The sequence below is a fragment of the Aquarana catesbeiana genome, linkage group LG05 (genome assembly GCF_042186555.1).
Source record: "Aquarana catesbeiana isolate 2022-GZ linkage group LG05, ASM4218655v1, whole genome shotgun sequence".
Lineage (NCBI taxonomy): Eukaryota > Metazoa > Chordata > Amphibia > Anura > Ranidae > Aquarana > Aquarana catesbeiana.
In genome coordinates, this window is record NC_133328.1 from 93,114,954 (window position 1) to 93,133,125 (window position 18,172).

General features: G+C 43.0%; 1 protein-coding gene across 1 annotated transcript in view; it reads right to left on the reverse strand.

The window, feature by feature from the left end:
* The window catches only part of DPP6 (dipeptidyl peptidase like 6), a 1,451,270-nt gene that overhangs the window by 1,418,748 nt on the left and 14,350 nt on the right, over positions 1–18,172 (reverse strand). The window lies entirely within an intron of this gene.

The following is an 18,172-nucleotide window of genomic DNA, read 5'->3' on the forward strand; positions in this document are numbered from 1 at the left end:
TGTTCCAATATAAATGGACTTAACTCGTAGATGAAAAGGGAACCTATAATGTGCCAATAAATGGCAAAAGAAACGGTTCACTAATACTGTAAGATACCTCTACTCACCTTATGCTGCCAAACCCAGGAAATGCCCTATACATCCAAGTATGGGGAAACACGTGATACTTCCCTTGTAACCTCATAATAATGCAACTCTAAATGACCACTCATTGGGGCCCACACTGTCATATGGGGGTAACAGGTGCATTGCAGAGCTTTTGTAAGATTCCAATAATGCCGCGTACACACGATCAGATTTTCCAATGGAAAATGTTGGATGTCAGGCTGTTGGTGGAAAATCCGACCGTGTGTATGCTACATCGGACATTTGTTGTTAGACTTTCCGCCAACAAATGTTGGCTAGAATGTTCTCAAACAAATATGTGTTGTCGGATTTTCAGATTGTGTCCACAAGTTCGTCTCCACCACAACCATAAGAATGCGCTTACCAGAAAAGATGGACCTCTTAATTACAGGAGGTCATACGAGCATGGATTCCATAGGGACTGGGTGGATGCTGTGCAGCTTCTCTGGATCCCCTCTGTGGTCACCGAAAATCAGCTCCCCAAAGAAGAAGCAAGTAAACCTCCGGTGTGGTACGGCATGCAGCAGTCCCAAAGATAAAGGAAAGCTTCTAAGTGTATTCCGTTTAAAACGATGTATTAAATAAATAATAATAATGTACAGGAAATACTAAATAGCAGACGCTATACAGCGCAATTGAGTAAGTAAAACTACAGGCTAAAACAGTCTGTTCGCATCCGAACAGCTGTGAGATGGCAGAGGGTGACGTAAGAAGCTAGGCTCCGCCCCCGTACGCGGCGTTACATCAACTAGGACTACGTCAGCGAGGGTTACCCCTCGCTGCACAGCATCCACCCAGTCCCTATGGAATCCATGCTCGTATGACCTCCTGTAATTAAGAGGTCTACCTTTTCCGGTAAGTGCATTCTTATGCCTTCTGATTGTGGTGGAGAATATCGGTGCCTTATGGAAAAGGATCAGCCTCCCTTTATCAAGAGGAATTGATTATTTGTGTGTCCACAAGGACTTTTTTTTATTATTTGCACTGCACTTATATTGTTTTATAGTTTTTTACATAGGTTGGTGAATCCTTATAGTGTTCAACTTGCATCCTTTTATTCTTTAGTTTGCGCTGATTGCCTTCAGTTTACAATATTGATGGAGTTATTGCAAAAAAAATTTCAAAGGCTTTTTTTTTCTAGTATTATCAAGAATAATATTATTATTATTTATTTTTATTTTTTTTGGGCAAGTTACCACAACACCATTATGATTATTATAAGATCAAAGATACAACTATGTTGGTGCCCCTTGTCAATTTTACATTGTATTTTTTAAAATGTAACTGCCTACTCCCAAACTGTCATTTGAAGTAAAACACATAGCCAAGTATTATTCTACACAATTTTTTTATTGTGCATTAAAAAAAAAAAAAAAAAAATAGACATGCTATCTACCAATAGAACTTAACCAAAAAGTGCATTCTATGCATCCAAAAATATAGAAAATATACCAAATTAAATCATTATTATTCAACCAAAAAAATTATGTCAAAGCAATAACTCCAAGGCCAATAATAAATAACACGTTATCTTCTCCGATTCTGCAACATGTCTGGTTGAGAAACTGACGTTCAGAAACGAACTGAAAAGCGCAAAATGAAAAAAGCGAAAAGAAAAGCGTAAATCAACACGCACCAAATTTCTACTAACACGAAATTAGCAGAAGGAGCCCAAAGGGTGGCGCTAAAGAGCTGAAAAACCACGTAGTACTTCTAGTACGTCACTACGTTCGTAATTGTTGGCCAACATTTGTGTGACCGTGTGTATGCAAGACAAGTTTGAGCCAACACCCTTCGGACAAAATTCCACGGTTTTGTTGTCGGAAAGTCTGATCGTGTGTACAAGGCATAAGATAAAAAATAAATGGGGACACAAAGTGCAAGGGGGCAGTGTAAACAGGGTTAACAAGTGGTATTATCCTTTAAATATGTTTTTTTTTTTTTTAGGGCAATAACAGAGGAATGCATATGGGACTTGTGTCTGGTCATTACATCTTTTGTCCATGTACGTGGAGCATGGAAGGAAGCAATGTTACCATCCCAGTGCTGACAATGAAATCTACTGCAGATTTCCCCTTTTTGTACCAGATGCAGCCAGTCGTTGTATTAAGTCAATGCATTTCAAATAACCAACTTTAGGGTACACAGCAAATAAATGTGTCTACATTAAAAGTCATACAACAGCTAAATACAAGTATCAGTTAGGTTAGCTAATTCATTATGCAGTGTTCAGCAAGTAAAAAGGCCTGACATTTTCGTATTAATTCAAGCGGTTCTATAACTCAGCCATAATTATCTCACTTTTGGAAAGGTTACAAGATTTCCTTTAGAAACCAGCCAATTGCAAAGCAGTGTGAGTTTTACTCTGCGGCACTTGAGCTTTTCATGGTATTTAAGGTCATTATGTGTGAGACCTCAAAATTGCTGCCTGTCAGAGGATAATCCTGAAATAGACACATTAAGAATGGCTCAGGAGTTTAAATATGACTTCAAAATACTTTCATTACAATATAGGTTTTCATGACAAATTCTAAAGATGTGTTAAAAGACCTGTTCTCATAAAATGTTGGGTTCATCCCCTCTATCTGGGGAATATTATGCCAAACTTACAGTGTAAAGAAACTCTCACATACCTGTAGTTGAAGAACAAAGGTATCTTTTATCACACCTCAGCTTTGTTTCTTTATTTGGGCAAGTCAAGCAAGCCAGAAAATGCGACCTTTTATGTTTCCTCTCTCCTGCTGTTCCTAAGAGCTATGAGAAAACAGTCACACGAGTTTTTTTTTTTATATTTATAGGACATAAGTGCAAAAACTTGCATTGCCTTTATTCATCTTGAACTACTTTTTGCTCCTTAATGACATGTGCATGCTAAACATAGGCCTTGACTTCTTCCCTGACTTAATACTTAGGTCCACCTTCCCGTTAGCTAAGCCATGCCCCCACTGTTTGGCATTCCAGTGCATATACTATTGCTCCATAGCTACAAGTCTGTAATACCGGACAGCTGAGTTGAGGAAGTCCAGTTTGCTTTAAATGGGGCCTGGTCTAGAACTCATTCAATGTAGCCAAGGTCATTATGTCATGCAGTATTAGGTTGGAAGCTGTGCCTAAAAAAAGTCATGCAGAGGGCAAAGGGCTCCTTAACAGTAGTCTGTGTTCTTCCTGCAGCTAATCTTCCCCCATTACTGACTTACTCTGCTGTATCATTCTCTCTGTGTCTATGTGCGGAGGTGGCCATCTTGGTAGAGGCAGAACTTTGTTTCCTCATGTCATAGCCTCCAGCAAGGAAAATAGTGATCAGCACAGAGGTGACATCACCAAATCTTACTCCAAATTCCCTAAAACTAGCAGTAAAAGGCAGAAGTGCCTTGGATATCACACTGCATATTTACAGCCAGAGACCTTAGGCAAAGGAAGGACTAGACTCCCCCATCAACCATGAAAGTGGCACTAAAATCTTTTTTTTTTTTACCTTAACCCCCTTCTTACATCAGGGTCCCCAAAGCCCCCCTTCTTACATCAGGGTTCTCAAAGCCCCCTCCTTACATCAGGGTCCCCAGAGCCCCCCTCCTTACATCAGGGTCCCCAGAGCCCCCCTCCTTACATCAGGGCCCCCAGAGCCCCCCTCCTTACATCAGGGTCACCAGAGAGCCCCCTTTACATCAGGGACCCCAGAGTGTGGGTGGGATAAGTGGCAGTGCAGAACCCACCTCCTTACATCAGAGTCCCCAGAGTTTCCCCATCTTAAATCCTGGTACCCAGAGTTACCTTTCTTGTATTAAGGTCCCCAGAGCCCCCAAACTTAAATCAGTATCCCTAGAGTTATCCCCTCTATATATTGAGGACCCCAGTGCCCCCCTCCTTACTTCAGGGTCACCGGAGCCCGTCCTTACATCAGGGTCCCCAGAACCCCCCTTCTTACATCAGAGTCCCAAAGCCCCCCTTCTTACATCAGGGTCCCCAGAGCCCCCCTCCTTACATCAGGGCCCCCAGAGCCCCCCTCCTTACATCAGGGTCCCCAGAGAGCCCCCCCTTCTTACATCAGAGTTCCCATAGTTTACCCACCTTATATCATGGACCCCAGAGTCAGCTTTCTTATATTAAGGTCCCCAGAGCCCTCAAACTTAAATCAGGATCCCCAGAGTTATCCTCTCTAAGTACCAGGGTCCCCAGTGCCTCCCTCCTTACTTCGGAGTCACCAGAGCCCCCTTCTTACATCAGGGTCCCCAGAGCCCCCCTTCTTACATCAGGGTCCCCTGAACCCTGCTTCTCACATCAGGGTCCCCAGAGAGCCCCCTCCTTACATTAGGGTCCCCAGGGTCTCCCTGTACTTCAGGGTCCCCAGTCAGCCCCCCTCCTTCCATTAGGGTCCCCAGAGCCCCCTCCTTACATCAGGGTCCCCAGAGCCCCCTCTTTACATCAGGGTCCCCAGATACATCCCCTTACATCATGCTCCACACATTTCCCCCCTTCATCAGGGTCCCTACCTTCTTATATCAGGGACCCCAGAGCTGCTCTTCATCTAAAATAGATCAGAACATTTACTTACCTTCCTTGAGTTCACTGAGTTGGAACTGGCAGCAGCTGCAGCAACCAGATCTGGAGAGAGAAGCCCCATGCTCCTCCACTGAACACAGGGGGTGGAAGGGAAAATTTAGACAAGTCATATGGCACTGGCAACAGCCACAGCAGCAGCCCAGTCTGGAGCAGGAAGTTCTATGCTCCTGAACACGGGATGGGGCGGAGTCAGACAAACCATGTGGTTGGTTGCTAGATGCTGAGTGGTCGTGTCCTAGCAACCAACCACCACTGACAGCTGCAGGAGGGAGCCGGGAGGTGTGGCAGTAACGAGAACTGCAGGAGAAAGTTCAGATCTCCGCTTAATTGCGGGGCAGTCATAGTCAAACTAGTCACGTAGTTGGTAGCTAGACGCCGGGCAGTCCTAGCAGGGAACCACTAATGTCGGCAGCAGCAGGAGCCAGGAGGTGGGACTGCAGTGCCGTCGCTGTGGCTGGCAGAATGTCAGATCTATGGCAACACCAGCGCAAGCTCAAGGGGCAGCTGCTTCGTGCCCCACAACAATAACTGGGTCCTCGGCAGCTGCCCCTTTTGCCACACATTAAAGTTAGCCCGGTGCTGCGCCATCCTCACCCGTACCGGTTCTTTGTCAGTCTTTGGGCCCCTGGTACCAGCATGTTTACTGTGGAAACCATACAATGGAATAATACTGGTGCAAGCTTGTGATCATTGATAATGGGGACCATCAGTCTGTAGCTGGGCAGTGGAGGAAAAGTCATATGATGATTCAGCAGATGGTATTCCTGCAGTGATGGTGAACAGTTCAAAAAAGAGGCAGGCCTCTTTGGTGGAAGTAAAAGCACTCTCCAGGAACATGTAAAAAGACAGAAGCAGAGACACCTCTTAAAGCGGTTCTTCAATCATTTTTTCAACTTTCCATCTATTAAATCTTCTGCCCTTGTTGTTTTAACTTTGGATAGTAAAAGATTTTTTTTTTCTGCCAGTAAATACCTTATACAGCCCCTTCCTGTTTCTTGTCTGGTCATTAGCCTTGTAAGAGTTTTCCAGGAAGGGAGGGGGGTGAGTCATAAGAGGGCCAATGAGAGCTGCAGGGCTGCAGAGCTGGAGGTGTGCCTCTGTATGTGTGTGTGTGTGTGTAAATCCAGGAAGTGAACAGGCAGCAACTTTAGCTGCCCACAGTTTACTACTGCTTTAACTGATCAATTTCACTTATATATAAAAAAAATTAAAAAAGGGTTATAATTTCCCTATAAACATGGTTCAGGTTGGTAATCAAAATAGTTTTTATTGATATTTAGACATACTCGTATCTTTAGAATATGTTTAGATTACACAGTAAAAGGACATCAATGTACAAGTCGTCATGAAACTACGGGCCACAATTACGAAAGTTAATCTTGAGAGAAGAGGAGCATGCAATTGGATTATGCATCTTACTCAGCGTATCCGCCAGTCGCCAGCCAATATTGAGCCCATTAATCAAACTGACACCCCAAAGTATTGGACAGAAATGAGAAGCTATATATGATGGGATGATAACTGTACAGAAAACAGCAGGAAACGCTGTCAGACACACAGTATACCTATATTATCAATCTTTCCCCTTATAGCAGCGACAGTCCTGTCACCATTACAAATGAAGGCTCTTACAATGTATGTATCCGCAGACTTTCTCCTTTTTTCCAGGGAGTTCTGTAAAAGCTACAAAACAATGCACACATGACACAAGGTTGATATGGGGAAGGTGGTATAATGACAACAATAAATAATGTTCTACCTTCAATACAATTTATAGAAAGTTTCCATATTTAATCCCCATATATGTTGGTATGCCTGCGGCAATCGGACACGGGTGACGTTATGGGTATAGTGGGTGTGGCTTGTTCTGGGTTGAGGGAGGTACCTAATTTTACCCAAAATCTCAGCAAAGCAGATGTCACTTATGTGCCACCCAATGGAAACATTTATCGTGTCATTCTTTAATACTAAAATTCTTTATAAAAGTACACATCTAAATGTATAAAAACATTGATCACCGCCATCCCCAAATACTTTAGTTAGAATTTACTATATAAGTATAATGAAACAGGTGGAAGTATTCAGTTCTTACTAAAATATCGCTGCCCTACAATCCATCCCATCTGACCTGTTCACACATCTAAGCTTGGATGTTAGTATCTCATAGCCAAGGTCTGTGTTAGTTCAGAATTTTAGTCAAAATTAAAGGAGAAGTTCACCTTTCCAGAAAAAATAATAAATGCACATATTTTTGCACAAAAAAATGTGCATTTATTTATTTTTTCTGCAGGAGCCTGGAAAGCATTGCACCCCTGATCAGTGGATCAGGGGTGCAACATCAGGCTTCTGCAGGTAAGCCCTGCAGCTTACTGCCTGCACCTTCATTGAATTGAAGTCTTATTGAAAGCTGCAGGGCTTGTAAATGAACTATGGAAGCTTTCATCAGTGCCCTCCCAGTTCATTCAGAACTACAAGGTGTCAGCCACGGTGGCTCACAGTACTTGTAGTTCATTAATTCACAGGAAACTATGAATGAATCATGTGGCTGTGCGGACAGAGCCCTGTATGGCCGTGCTCTTTTCAAAAAGTGACAGTGGGTGCGGGGAGAAGATTTCCCACCCGCTGTCACACTGAGGGGGGATCAGAGGCAGAAGCTAAAACATGTTCCAAAAGGTGAACTTAAGGCATTTAAGGGATGGTCTGGTGTATTTTCAGTGAGAACATATTTAAGCTATTATTGCAATGTTTACATGATTCTAACATTGTTACATGTTTGTTCTTGTTTTATCATATTAAATATAGATATTTGTAGATTAGTCACCGGAGGGAGCTTACAGTGGCTCGGTGCAATTACTCTGTATATCTATCAGCTACATGGGGAGTGCTTTGGTTTTAATGAGCTGGCCAACTCATTGATTAGCATCAGAAAGAGGAGCACCATATGCATTGGGTTGTGTTAGGTAGCTTTGCTCAACACAATTCCAACTCATAGACAAAGCAATTTGCCTTAGTAGTTCAGTTGTGTGCTGAAAAAAAAGTAAAACATGCTGCAATTTTACACAGCGCAGCATTGCAGCTGCAGGGCTTAGTAATGGAAGGAATGTCATTTTGTGACATTTCCATTAAGTTAAAAAAAAATCAAATGTGTGATGTGTTGTAACAATGCATTGCACCGCCCCTTTGCTGCGCCCACCAGTGCATGCCTAGTAGTGTGAATGGGCCCCAAAGGATAACCATTGTGTAGCACTGCAGCAAGCAAAATCTGTATCTACAATGAGCAAATATAGCTACCTGTATGTACATAAATAACTAGAACTATGCGCAAAGGTTTTTATAACATACTGTAGGTGAGATTATTTGCATCAAAATGATCTCTTTATCTGCACTATATAGAAAATAATAGTATGCATTTCCATTAAGGAACTACAGATACATATTGCTAAAATATTTTTGGGGTTTTGACATTGGGGGTTATTTACTAAAGGCAAATCCACTTAGCACTACAAGTGCAAACTACAAGTGCAAAGTACACTTGGAAGTGCAGTCGCTGTAGATTTGAGGGGGACATGCAAGAAAAATAAAAAACAGCATTTTAGCTTGCACATGATTGGATGATAAAATCAGCAGAGCTTCCACTTATTTCAGATCTTCCCCTCAGATCTACAGCGACTGCACTTCCAAGTGCAGTTTCAGTGTAATTTCAAGTGCACTTGTAGTTTTCACGTGTAGTGCAAAGTGGATTTGCCTTTCGTAATTAACCCCCAGTGTGTAGATCTGGTGCAAGGAAAATAAAAAACAGCATTTTTGCTTGTGCATGATTGGATAATAAAATCAGCAGAGCTTCCCCTCATTTCAGATCTTCCCCTCAGATCTACAGCGACTGCACTTCCAAGTGCACTTGTAGTGCAAAGTGGATTTGCTTTTCGTAAATCAACCCCATTGTTTGTGTCTCTGACAAAAAACTTAAAATATTTTTGACACTGTACTGGTGGTTATCCATACCTCCCAACTTTTTGAGATGGGAATGAGGGACACCTATCAGCAAAATTATGCAGGCATAGGACACACCCCTTGCCACGCCCCCTTAAAGGAGAATTGTACAAAAAAACAAGATTGGTTAAACCAACAAGGGCTTTTTTTTTTTACCACTACTATTCCTTTATATTGGCTTTTGGAATTTACAAATGCAGCAATTTAGAAATCAGATGAAAGGTTTAGTTCTGGGAAACACTTTTTGATAGACAAAAAGTGCATTTTATATACATCTATATAGATCAGACCAACATAAGGGACAAATGAGGAGAAAAGAAGGACAGAGGGACATTGCTCCAAATCAGGGACAGTCCCTCAAAATCAGGGACAGTTGGGAGCTATGGGTTATCTACTTTCCAATTTCCTTCCTACTTTAAGCTTTACATGATGGATGCAGAGTCCTGTCCTGCCCCCGTGCTAAGTCCCACACCATCAATAAACTCTGCTTGGATCGCAATGGGAACAATGGAAGCCAATGCCGCCCCGTTATTCTTTTTGTGAGGTGCCTTTGGGCTCATTCATTCTAGCGATTTCAAGGATGGTAAAACCCCGTAGTTGAGCTGCACTTTTACTGCCCCTTAACTGCTACCCCCTTTCATTTCAGAGGCAGCGGTGGGCAGTGTGCCCATGCTGCAGATGTAGTAGGGATTATGACCCCTGCCACTTTTGGCAGGAATAGCGCCCACCAAGCATGACCCATTCAAGTGCATGGTGCCACTATGCAAAATACCCTGCAACTGTGTGCAATGCACTTGTTTGCAGCGCACTAGCATGGGGTTCAAGGGGTTAAAGCAGGCAGTGAGGGGGCGATACAGCACCTCCTCAGCGCCTGTCAAATGCTCCCTGAAGAGCTATCCAAATGCTGATCGCTCTTCAGAGATCAAAGCATGTGTGAATGCGCCCTTCGGGTGCAGTATGTAACCAAGAGTCAAGAGAAGAGCTGCATCCCATCATATTGTTCTCCTAGAGCCATTGTCCCAGACAAGCTTCTAACTCAGAAAGTGCCCAGTGTGCATGTCAATGTATATACAAATTATAAGTAATCAGGGCTTTTTTCAGGGGGAACGCAGTTCCGGCACCTCCACAACTGAATGTATTTTTTGGCAAGGATTGCTGGGGTGTGCTGGAGGGTCTATTGATGCTGGCTGCTGGGGATCTGTTGTCATTGTTGGGAGTCTATTTTTGTGTGGGGGTCTATTGTTATTGGGCAGATTTAGTGTTGCTGGCAGGGGGTTTACTGTTGCTGGGAAAGATTTACTATTGAGGGAGAGGTCTACTGTTGCTGGCTGCTGGAGGATCTGTTGTTGCTGGTATGATCTATTGTTGTTGGGGTGGTATTTTGTTTTGCGGAGGAAAGGTCTGTTGTTGTGTGGGGGATCTATTGTTGCTGGAGGTTCTACTGTTGCTGGGGTGGGGTCTATCAAATTCAATACAAATTACTTAGTAGCACAAAATGATACTTGGTTTTGTATTCTCTAAAAGGGACGATTTTGGGAAGTGGGTAGGGGTTGGAGCCAAGGCACAATGCTCAGAGGTGGGTAGGGGGCAGAGACGAAGGGTGACTCAGAAGGACGGAGTTCCTGCACCTATTTTGTGAGAAAAAAAGCCCTGTAAGTAATAATAGATCACTAATTCACAACAGATGTGAGAAATAGAATATAAAATGTCAACTCTGATCTCTGCGGAATGTGTAAAAATGCTCAGACATGCTTTTCTATGCTCACTGAACCCTTCTCTTTACTCCAATATCCTTTTCTTTCATAATAAGTGTACATTGCTCCATACATAATCATGATCTTGTACAAAATTGCTGTGTTTAGATCACATGGCAGAGGATTATTGTTTTGTGTTCATGGTCAGAGTAGGGTAGCACAGTAGGAAATTACATTGAAACCAGTTTTCTTTCAGTAGTAAGGCAGATGAAGGATGACTCGCCCACGCTTTATTCCATTCATTACTATAAGCTTTTCCTCCCATTATGCTGCTTTATTGGTACTTATTTGTTAACTTTTAATAAAAGTAACGGTGCACCAAGACTACGTTTATTTCATGCCATAAACATGTATAGAACAGATAGAAAATTGTATATAAAATCTATTTTATTTTTCTGATCAATCCATATGTTTTGCATGACCTAATTCAAACATCAAGGCATAAGGAGCTTCCATAAAGAGCCATAATGTAAATTGCTAATGTACCTCTTCCAGTCTCCTTATTATTATTCCCCCCCCCCCCTTTATATTATATACTTTAAAGCCCCTTTCACACTTGTCCTGTGACCTGGGACTGTAAAGTCGCAGGACAAGTCGTACCCAATGAGTACCATTTATATCTGTGCGACTTCAAGTCGCACCAACGTCAAAGTAGTCCCTGTAGTAGAGAGGTAAACGAGAAATCCTGGACAGCCGCACTCAAAAGTAATCTTCGATCTTTATTAAAGTATAATCATAAAAATACATGCCACAGCATCACAAAGCAGGAAAGCTGACGCATTTCACACTGTAGTCAGTGCTTAATCATAACTGTGATTAAGCACTGACTACAGTGTGAAACGCGTCAGTTTCCTGCTTTGTGATGCTGTGGCATGTATTTTTATGATTATACTTTAATAAAGATCGAAGATTACTTTTGAGTGCGGCTGTCCAGGATTTCTCGTTTACCTCTCAATTACCAGTATTGCCTTCACCTGTTACTTCCAGCATGGAGAAAATGTTTGTTCCTCACAGACCTCCCTCAGAGCGGTGATATTTTTCTCTCTCTCTAGTCCCTGTACTACTTTGGTCCGACTTTGATGCGAGTTGAGGTCCATAGACCTCAAGTTAACACAGGCATTCCCTGAAATCGCTTCAAAATCGTGGCCAGGAAAATCTAAAATCGTGCGACTTTGAAGTCACGGTAGTGTGAAAGGGGCCTAAGTGGAAATAGTATAGATTTTAAATTGAAGAATATTGCTAATGCACCTCTTTCTGTGTCCTTGTTATTGGTTTGTTTCATATGTTTCTCCTCTTTATATTACACACTCAAAATGGAAATAGTATAGATTTTTAATTGAAGAACAAATCTTTAAAGACTTCGGGTTGCTTTACTAAAACTGAAGTGCGCAAAATCTGGTGTAGAAGTCCATGATAGCCAATTAGCTTCTAACTTCAGCTTGTTCAATTCAGACAATAAAAATCTGGAAGCTGATTGGTTACCATGGACATCTGCACCAGATTTAGCACTCTCCAATTTTAGTAAATTAACCCGAAGTCTTTAAAGATTTGTTCTTCAATTAAAAATCTATACTATTTCCACTTTTAGTGTGTAATATACATTTTTAGTAAATCAACCCCTTTGGCATCAAGAACTCCATAACATAACATATATAAAACTGTCCATAGTATATACACTATACTACCAAAAGTATTGTGATGCTTGACTTTACACGCACATGAATTTGAATGGCATCCCCGTCTTAGTTCGTAGGGTTCAATATTAAGTTGGTCCACCCTTTGCAGCTATAACAGCTTCAACTCTTCTGAGAAGTCTTTCCACAAGGTTTAGGAGTGTGTCTATGGGAATGTTTGACCATTCTTCCAGAAGCGCATTTGTGAGGTCAAGCACTGATGTGGACGAAAAGGCCTGGCTCTCAGTCTCCACTTTAATACATCCCAAAGGTGTTCTATCGGGTTAAGGTCAGGACTCTGTGCAGGCCAGTCAAGTTCTTCCACTCCAAACTCGCTCATCCATGTTTTTATGGACCTTGCTTTGTGCACTGGTGCACAGTCATATTGGAACAGGAAGGGGCCATCCTCAAACTGTTCCCACAAAGTTGGGAGCATGGAATTGTCCAAAATGTCTTGGTATACTGACGTCTTAATAGTTCCCTTCACTGGAACTAAGGGGCCAAGCCCAACCCCTGAAAAACAACCCCACACCATAATCCCCCCTCTACTAAATGATTTGGACCAGTGCACAAAGCAAGGTCCATAAAGACATAGATGAGTGAGTTTGGGGTGGAGGAACTTGACTGGCCTGCACAGAGTTCTGACCTCAACCAGATAGAACACCTTTGGGATGAATTCGAGCGGAGAATGCGAGCCAGGCCTTCTCCTCCACCTCAGTGCCTGACCTCACAAATGTGCTTCTGGAAGAATGATCAAACATTCCCATAGACACACTCCTAAACCTTGTGGACAGCCTTCCCAGAAGAGTTTAAGATGTTATAGCTGCAAAGGGTGGACCAACTCAATATTGAACCCTACGGACTAAGACTGGGATGTCATTAAAGTTCATGTGGGTGTAAAGGCAGGTGTCCAAATACTTTTGGTAATATAGTGTATATGGGGGTATATTTCTCTAGTTACGATTTGTGTACACAATGTTTTTTGTATGCTTGTGTTCCAGGTAAACCAAGAGAAAGATCTATCGATTTATACATAATCCGATTGCAAGCTGATGGATAGATTCCCTCACTTTGCCAATATAAAACAATTCCCTGATCACTTCTTAACTGGGAAAATCTGTCTCAGTTCTAGTCACAGTCAGCAGTCCAGTACAGCAGATCCAAAGATCACAACTATACATGAAACCATGTGCAAATGATTTTCCAAATGAGATGTGCATTAGATCTGTCAGTAACTTGCTTGACAATTCACCCTTGTCCTGGGTTCACACTAGTGCGACGCGGGAAGCAGCGCGATTCCGGTGCCGGTTCCCTCATCGCTCGTCTCCCACAGACAGTTCACACTGCCTTGTGCGAACCACTGCGGGTGTCATTAACAGAGTTAATGACACTCCCAGTTTAGTTCACAGACCGCAGTGTGAACTCGCACAGGAATCGGATCGCATAAGTGAAAACACCAGTGCGATCCGATTCTAGTGCGGGGAAAAACAAGTCCCTGCACTGTTTTCTGTGCGAATCCAATGTGAGTTCAGCCATACAACTGTATGGCTGAACTCACATTGCTCAGAGATCGCATGTGATCGGCACCTGCAGTGCGGGTGCGAATCACATGCGATCTCTGAGATCCTGCTAGTGTGAACCCGGGCTTAATGTCCGCTTTTCCCAAAATTGACTCTTTTAGTGACTGTTGCATACAATCTATATGTGTTGTGTAGCTGATTAAATGCAGGTAAGATAATGATTGAATCTAATTTACCATGGTATCTGTAACGATTAGAAATGTCAGTAATTAAATGGATGAGTTGGCAATCACACCAAAGGGTTCGATGAACTCAAGTGCTGGAAGAATTTCATGGAGATGATGGAAATGAACACGGATGGTACCCGGGAGCAGTGAACACACCACACATATATATATATATATATATATATATATATATATATATATATATACACACATACTATAAAGAAAACATTTTCTGGTTGCTGTTTATTGTGCATTGTAGTTTAGTATAGAGTCCACTAAGACTTTGGTATACAGCTGGTCTTAAACATTCAATTTTTCTGCAATTCTAAACCTCCCAACATACACACAAAAAAAGAAGATTCTAAGATGTAATCTAAAGTATCAAATCCCTTATCTACCATAAACCTTCCTTGGGGGAAAGGTGATTATTGTTCCAGCAGCATGTATATTACAAGCCATCAGTCACCCCAAACCTTGCATACCAATGTCTTTATTTTTACCTGCAAGCAAATCAACTTATGGGAACTCTATGGGAAATGCAGGCTATAATGGACACACAGGTCATATGTTACACACATGCAGGTTCTTTACCTTTATCATTACACCCTGCCTTTACTAAGGAGGTAATGCAGACTATATTCAACACACTTTATTACAATAAATGCACCAGCCAATATAGTGCAAAGTTTAAAATCTGGTAGACATGCATTGCTTCTGAATGCTTGTTCTTAGTTAAACATGAAACATGCATGGGCAGCCTTATAGTTATCGTTTAATGAGATAGTATCTCCAATACAATGTATATGATTAGCGGTGAGAAAATATTTCTTTAGGGTGCTTGCACACTGCTCCATTGAAAAAGAATGCATTAAAACACATACATTTTTTATGCATTTCTGGTGCATTTTCTGGGTGCCTGACTCACATGGACATGTGACTCAAAAAACACATCAAAAACGCAATCATGTTTTTTTAATGTGTTTTTGACGCATTTTTAATATGTTTTCCAATCATTTCAATGGGGAGCTGCGTTTTTGGTGCGGTTTTGAAAAGCGCCCCAAGGATGCAGCATACAGGACTTTTCAAAATGTACCGCACCTTGTAGCACAGTGGTGTGAAGATTTCCATAGGATTTAAAGAGAAATAGTAGCGTAAAAAACTTAGCAAAAACATACTATTGTGAAAGCAGCCTTATGATGCTGCTGGGCAAATAACCAATAACCGCCCATAGGGCTCTCCATATTAAAGAGCCTATATATATATATATATATATATATATATATATATATATATATATATATATATCTTTTTTTTTTCTCTCATTTTTAAATAAAGTGTTACATCATCCAAAGAGACCACTATAGCCAACTGCAAAGCCATCTGTATTGTATTCTAAGGCTATGTGCTGCTAATGCATTCACCTTTCTTGATAACATAGTCTTTCCATCTACTGCCAATAACATGTTTTGGAAAATGAGTTTACATGCAAAGCAGTCAATTTATAGCACTGCCATGGGGAAAGGTCACAAATCACAAAGAACGGCTTTTAGCCAATTTGTCATGATAGACATCAAGCATCAAGTCCTTCTCTGTGCCTTTATTAGCATTCATTGATGCAGAATACCCGCCTTCAGCACCATGGACAACTCTTTGTCAGCAGCCAGTGTACTGCACGTTGTCATCGTCAAAATGAAACAAAGCGCTGAGTGACCAAAAGCCATTAGACTTGTTCAGTAAACCAGTGCAATCAACAATGGCAATGGACAAAGAGCAGGATCTTTTATTTTCACAGGACAGTCCACATCTTCTACTTAAACAGCAACACGGACTAGTGATGTGAGATGTGGCTAAGAGTGTTTAGGCAAATCTGAATAATTATCAGGGTGCTGTGTTTTAAGACATTCCACATATGGTCTATCATTTGTTCTAAGTTGCCAGAAAGGAATATAAAAAACAACTATTTAAATTTGCTTTAGATTTAAAGCACAAAATGGACAAAGGGCTTGATCAGAAAAAGTTACTGAAAGATAGTCTGAAAGGTAAGTACACGTCATTATTCAAATAGTAATGACAATAGTACAAAAAGTCCAGCTGAAGTGTCTTAAATCACTACAGCAGTGCTACTGTCATAATATCATTATACATATCATTTCTATGCTGACGACACACAAATCTATCTCTCCACCCCTCAACTCACTCCATCGGTCTCCTCACACATCACTAACTTATTAACAGACGTATCTGTATGGATGTCACATCACTTCCTCAAACTCAACTTGTCCAAAACTGAGCTTATAATATTTCCTCCCCCACGTGCCTCTTCCCCTGACTTGTCTGTCAAGAGCAATGGCACAACCATCCACCCGTCCCCACATGTCAGGGTGCTAGGTGTTATCCTGGACTCTGAACTCTCCTTTCAGCCCCACATCCAATCACTTTCCAAAGCTTGCCGCCTCAACCTCCGCAACATCTCTAAACTACGTCTCTTTCTAACCAATGAAACCACAAAGCTCCTGATTCACTCCCTTGTTATCTCTCGCCTTGACTACTGCAACTCACTCCTCATTGGCTTACCTTTAAACAGACTATCCCCCCTTCAGTCCATCATGAATGCGGCTGCCAGACTCATCCACCTTACAAACCGCTCAGTGTCTGCTACCCCTCTCTGCCAAATCCCTCCATTGGCTGCCACTCGCCCAACGAATTAAATTCAAAATACTAACAATTAGTTACAAAGCCATCCACAACTCTGCCCCCAGCTACATCACTAGCTTAGTCTCAAAATAACAACCTAATCGCCCTCTCCGTTCCTCCCAGGACCTCCTGCTCTCTAGCTCCCTCATCACCTCCTCCCATATCTGCCTCCAGGACTTCTCCTGAGCCTCGCCCATTCTCTGGAATTCGCTACCCCCAATTAGTCAGACTGTCTCCAAATGTATCCACTTTTAGACGATCCCTGAAAACCTTCCTCTTCAGAGAAACCTATCCTGCCTCCATCTAACAATTGCACTATTTTCTCCATTAGCTCATCCCCCACAGCTATTACCCTTTTGTATAATTTGACCCTCCCTCCTAGATTGTAAGCTCTAACGAGCAGGGCCCTCTGATTCCTCCTGTATTGAATTGTATTGTAATTGTACTGTCTGTCCTAATGTTGTAAAGTGCTGCGTAATCTGTTGATCATGGAGGGGATCACAACTTGTCCTGGGGTCTCCACCGGTACTCGGATAGAAGAAAGGCTCATATAGTGTGATATAGTTTTCTCTCACGTTTTTATTGAAATTCCAAGTCAATACATTCCATCCATTGCCATCAGTCAAAACTGTATATAATACTATCAAGGCATAAATAAGCATTCTCTTGGACCCAGGAGCATAGTTGCCAACAGTCCCAATTTTCCCGAGACAATCCCGATTTTGGGACCCTCGTCCCGATTGGAGAGTGTCCCGAATCGGGATTTTCCATAAGGAAAATCGGGAATGTTGTTTTTTTTTTGTTTTTTTGGAGCAGCGGGCTCCAGCAAAATGGCGGCCGGCGCCGCCGCTCTATCTGCCTCTAGTGTTGAGTGGAGAGGGGAAGGGGGCTCGATCCGTGCAGCCAATGAAGCGGCTTCTTTGGCTGCACGGCCCCTCCCCTCTCCACTGAAGCGAGCAGAAGACACGGCGCCGGCGCCGTGTCTTCCTGAAAGTTCCCCAGCCCCGTACTGCGCAAGCGCTGCGCAGTACAGGGGGTCCGCCATTGCCGAGGGGAACTTTCTCGGCAGAACACCGGCCGCTCCTCCACTGAGCGGGGGCCGGGCTGCATTGAGGGGGGAGGCTGCACTAACTGAGGGGGGGCTGCACTGAGGGGGGGCTGCAATAACTGAGGGGGGGCTGCACTGAGGGGGGGCTGCACTAACTGAGGGGGGCTGCACTGAGGGGGGGGCTGCACTAACTGAGGGGGGCTGCACTGAGGGGGGGCTGCACTAACTGAGGGGGGCTGCACTGAGGGGGAGGCTGCACTAACTGAGGGGAGGCTGCACTGAGGGGGGCTGCACTAACTGAGGGGGGGCTGCACTAACTGAGGGGGGGCTGCACTAACTGAGGGGGGCTGCACTGAGGGGGGCTGCACTAACTGAAGGGGGGCTGCATTAACTGAGGGGGGGCTGCATTAACTGAGGGGGGGCTGCATTAACTGAGGGGGGGCTGCACTGAGGGGGGGGCTGCGCTAACTGAGGGGGGCTGCACTGAGGGGGTGGAGGCTGCACTAACTGAGGGGGGGGCTGCACTGGCGGGGGCACCTGATGCAAGGACAGACTCTGGCGGGGGCACCTGATGCAAGGA